This window comes from Aegilops tauschii, chromosome 5, assembly GCF_002575655.3.
Source record: "Aegilops tauschii subsp. strangulata cultivar AL8/78 chromosome 5, Aet v6.0, whole genome shotgun sequence".
Classification (NCBI taxonomy): Eukaryota; Viridiplantae; Streptophyta; class Magnoliopsida; order Poales; family Poaceae; genus Aegilops; species Aegilops tauschii.
The window spans coordinates 29,986,578-29,991,749 of NC_053039.3; the positions used below are offsets into that span (position 1 = coordinate 29,986,578).

General features: G+C 54.0%; 1 pseudogene; it reads right to left on the reverse strand.

The window, feature by feature from the left end:
• Positions 1 to 1,481: 1,481 nt before the first annotated feature.
• On the reverse strand, positions 1,482 to 4,400 carry LOC120964490 (uncharacterized; annotated as a pseudogene).
• Positions 4,401 to 5,172: the final 772 nt, after the last annotated feature.

A 5,172-nucleotide genomic window follows, 5' to 3' on the forward strand; every position in this document is an offset into this window, starting at 1 on the left:
GTGATGTGGTTCTTGTGTATTGAGATGCGAAGAAGACGTCGGAGAGACGTGCTTGCAGCTCGTGGGTGTCGAAGGGGGAAGTGTGCGGGTGTACAGTGTTGTAGGGGGAGAGGTGGGTGTGGGAGGAGGGGCTGAGGTACGTGGTGGACATGGTGGGGGGAGGGGGACGCCATTGGCGCCAACGGGGACGCCATGAAGGATGAATGGTGATGGGACGCAGACGGCGGGGAAGGGCTCCGAGAGGATGACACGTATCTGGCCGATCATGAGCATGCACGGGTTTGACGCGGGTGCGGAGGACGAGCTGGCGGAGTCCATTCTGCTATGGCAGAAAGCGGGGTTAGGAACTTTAGAGAACGAGTTAGGAAGAGGGGGGAAGAAAGGCCAAAGACGGCCGTACCTACAGTCCCGGCTGCGGTGGCCGCACCGCCAACAACGGGCGCAGCGGACGGGATCACGGCAATCCTCCACGCAGTGGTCTAAGGCTAGACAGCGGAAGCAGCGGCGTCTCTTTTTGGTGGCTGGAGGTCGATGAGGAGGAAGGTGAGGGGGAGAGAAGGCGTCGGGGTATAAATGGAGGGCGGGGCAACGGGTCGCTGTGGTTGCGGGTGGGAGAGAGGAGCGCGCCTTGATATGTGCGCGTCGCGATGCGGTTGGACGGAGAGGGCAGCGGATCTGCTGTCAGGGCGGCGTGATCCTTTGCGTGTAGCAGTGCTTGAGGCGAGGGGTAGGCGGGGCGTGGTGACCGAGCGGCCGGATTAGGCTGCAGAGTGGTTTTAGGGGCGATGATGAGGTCTAGAGGCGGGTCAGGGGTAGGAGGGGGTGCGGCAGCGTCGAGCGAGCGCCTGGCCGCGCACGTGGCCGCGCAGGGTCAGCGGTTCCCAATGCAAGATTCGCCACAGTTGCGGTCTCAGGGGCGGCGCGTGGGGAGACAGGGGGCGGCGGGGGGTGCCCGGATTTGACGCGGGTGGGTCAGGTGGGGCGTCCATATTTGGCATAGACAGAGAGATCAGAGGGTTTTTTTGGTTCTAGCACTGGCCTCATGCGCACGCGCATCGTCGTCCTGCGTGTACGGATCTTTGGGGAGATATGGTGTGTTAGGAGCGGCCGCACGATCATCATTGTGCATGCGGTGGGCCAGGGAGGTTTGCATGGTTGACCGACCGAGCGGCGAGGCTGTGTATGATGGATAGATAAAAGGGCCAAGGACGGATTCGGGTCTAGGAGGCAGCGGGGAGAAGGTCAGGGCATTATAACAATGGAGGAATCGAGCACAGTGCGATACGGCCGTTTCAAGTTGGTCAAAAAGAAAAGGACAAAACCCTACAAAGTCAAGGGGCCCAATTTTGAGGATTTGAAATTTTGTTGTGCGAGTGGAGATGCCGAATTTGAAGATGAGATCAGTAATCTTGATTGCGTGGAAGTCTTGGTTAGCCGAGAAACAATGGTTTAGGGCTGATTCAATTAACATTTCATTTGGCCTAACACTAATAGGCAGGAAAGTAATCAAAACTGGGTGTGAATGATGAGTGTAATGCACATGGGGTGGTGTCTGGTTAAAGCAAATAGCATTAAGCATTCGGTAAAAAAGCTAGAACCAGGCCGTTTTCGTCTCACCTTAGGCAAGTCGAGGGGCGAGGACGCTGATGGCACTGAAGCAGAGACGACCGGCGCCGGCGAGGGAGACACGGATCCGAACGGTGGAGGCATGACGTCGCCAGGAAGCAGGCGTCGGGCAGCACTCATGCGCATGGGCCAGGGGAAGCGTAGCAGCATGCCCCGCTTTCGGAAATCCCCCATGGAGGCTATCAGGTTGGCAACGCCTGGTGATGCAACGGTGAAGGAGAAGCATGAATCGCCGTCGTCAGTGACGTTGAAGTGGAGGTAGCATCCTCCAAATAGGCGATCGAGGACGAGCGCCATGGACGTGGCGTTGAGGGTGAATGGGAATTGGATGACTCGCACATACATGCGACAGCCGTGAGGATGGAGGCCGGGGTCGATGGTGACGTAGGATCGGAGCTGTGACCAGGCCACAGCTTCAATCTGGAGCCCCAGATCTTCAGGGATTTGGAGCAGCCGGACAAGCGACATGCAGGAGGCCGCGGCCCGTGGTGGTGGTGGAGGGAGAGGTGGCAGAGCTCTGGTGAAGGCGAAAGCAAAGTTGCGGTGGCAAACCTTGGACTGATCGAGGTGTTGGAAATATGCCCTAGAGGCAATAATAAATTGGTTATTATTATATTTCCTTGTTCATGATAATCGTTTATTATCCATGCTAGAATTGTATCTATAGGAAACTCAGATACATGTGTGGATACATAGACAACACCATGTCCCTAGTAAGCCTCTAGTTGATTAGCTCGTTGATCAATAGATGGTTACGGTTTCCTGACCATGGACATTGGATGTCGTTGATAACGGGATCACATCATTAGGAGAATGATGTGATGGACAAGACCCAATCCTAAGCCTAGCACAAGATCGTGTAGTTCATTTGCTAAGAGCTTTTCTAATGTCAAGTATCATTTCCTTAGACCATGAGATTGTGCAACTCCCGGATACCGTAGGAATGCTTTGGGTGTACCAAACGTCACAACGTAACTGGGTGGCTATAAAGGTGCACTACAGGTATCTCCGAAAGTGTCTGTTGGGTTGGCACGAATCGAGACTGGGATTTGTCACTTCGTGTAAACGGAGAGGTATCTCTGGGCCCACTCGGTAGGACATCATCATAATGTGCACAATGTGACCAAGGAGTTGATCACGGGATGATGTGTTACGGAACGAGTAAAGAGACTTGCCGGTAACGAGATTGAACAAGGTATCGGGATACCGACGATCGAATCTCGGGCAAGTAACATACGGATTGACAAAGGGAATTGTATACGGGATTGATTGAATCCCCGACATCGTGGTTCATCCGATGAGATCATCGTGGAACATGTGGGAGCCAACATGGGTATCCAGATCCCGCTGTTGGTTATTGACCGGAGAGTCGTCTCGGTCATGTCTGCGTGTCTCCCGAACCCGTAGGGTCTACACACTTAAGGTTCGGTGGTGCTAGGGTTGTAGAGATATTAGTATGCGGTAACCCGAAAGTTGTTCGGTGTCCCGGATGAGATCCCGGACGTCACGAGGAGTTCCGGAATGGTCCGGAGGTAAAGATTTATATATGGGAAGTCTTATTTTGGTCGCCGGAAAGGTTTCGCGCATTATCGGTATTGTACCGGGAGTGCCGAAAGGGGTCCGGGGGTCCACCAGCCCCGGGGGGCCACATGGGCTGTAGGGGTGTGCGCCTTGGCCTATATGGGCCAAGGGCACCAGCCCCAAGAGGCCCATGCGCCAAGAGATAAGGGAAAGGGAGAGTCCTAAAGGGGGAAGGCACCTTCGAGGTGCCTTGGGGAGGATGGACTCCTCCCTGGCCGCACCCTTCCTTGGAGGAAGGGCAAAGGCTGCCCCCCCCCCCTCTTCCTTGGCCCTATATATAGTGGGGGGAGGGAGGGCAGCAACAGCTAAGCCCTGGCGCCTCCCTCTCCCTCCCGTGACACATCTCCCTCCTCCCGCAGCGCTTGGCGAAGCCCTGTTGGAATCCCGCTACTTCCACCACCACGCCGTCGTGCTGCTGGATCTCCATCAACCTCTCCTCCCCCCTTGCTGGATCAAGAAGGAGGAGACGTCGCTGCTCCGTACGTGTGTTGAACGCGGAGGTGCCGTCCGTTCGGTGCTAGGATCATCGGTGATTTGGATCACGACGAGTACGACTCCATCAACCCCGTTCTCTTGAACGCTTCCGCTCGCGATCTACAAGGGTATGTAGATGCACTCCTTCCCTCTCGTTGCTAGTAAACTCCATAGATTGATCTTGGTGATGCGTAGAAAATTTTGAATTTCTGCTACGTTCCCCAACACGAGGATGATCTCAGCGATGCGTGGAGATGCAACGTGAAAGCGGAAAATGAGTGGTGAGCACATAGCAATGAAGAAGTCGGCGGCACAGCCACCAAGAGCAGCCTGGAGTAGAGCAGTGACGACGATGGTGTCGAGGTGGCGGTTGGAGAAGTCGAAGACGACGTAGAGAGGCGACGCGAGATGGAGCTCAGGGGTGGTGATGTCGAGGCGAAGGTAGCGGCTGCAGTCGTCCTCGAACTCGAGCCCCATGGCGTTTCCGCAGCCAAGGAGCATCGGAGAGCTACTTGACCGGCCCTGACGTAGGGCAAGTCGAGGAAGATGGATGGAGGTGGCGCAACCGTGGGCGTGCGCGCGTCGTTGGGGTGGATGGTGAGGGTGTCGGGTGGTGGAGGTGAAGGGGGGAGGAGGTGCTCGGCCGCCGTGGTGGCCCCCGGAGCAGTCGGAGGTTGTGGAGAAGGGAGGGGGAGCGGGAGCGAGAGCGAGTTTGTCATCTTTTCAGCCAGTTTACGGATGGTGGAGGTGAAGGGGGGAGGAGGTGCTCGGCCGCCGTGGTGGCCACCGGAGTAGTCGGAGGTGGTGGAGAAGGGAGGGAGAGCGGGAGTCGGGCCAGCCCATCTTAGTTCTTTCTTATTTTGCAGAAACGTTAAAAAGGTGATAGAAATGGGAATCGAAGCTACGCGAGGCTCGTTACAATCGTTGAGCTATAACCATGGGGATTTAGGTAAATTTGTCATGGTAATGAAGGTGAAATAAATATTAAAACTTTCCATGACAATAAAAGTTAAACATTGCCATGGGGAGTTAGGTAAAATTGCCATTTAATAAAGGTAAATTTGCCATGGCAGATAAATAGTAAAACTTTCCATGGCAATAAAAGTTAAATATTGCCATGGGGGTTTAGGTAAATTCGCCATGTTGTCAAATAAATAGTAGAAATTGCCATGGCAATATTTCCCTTTTTGTGTTGTTTTGACAATTTAGAGAATTACCATGGCCAAATGCAATGGTTTAGAAGGCAAAGTGTAAAATTGTGGAGATATGTAAATAAGATGGTACATGGGACATGTTGAGTTATGAAAAAAAACTATACAAGATGGTTTTAAGCTAAAAACATGACGATTTTGCCATGGCGTACAAAATGGGAGACATGGCAACATTCCGGGGGGAAATTAGACTCACATCGAGCTACTCCAAAGACGACCAGCGACGTCGAACATAGACCTACCAACACCACACTGGCAGCACAATCAACCACAAAAATGA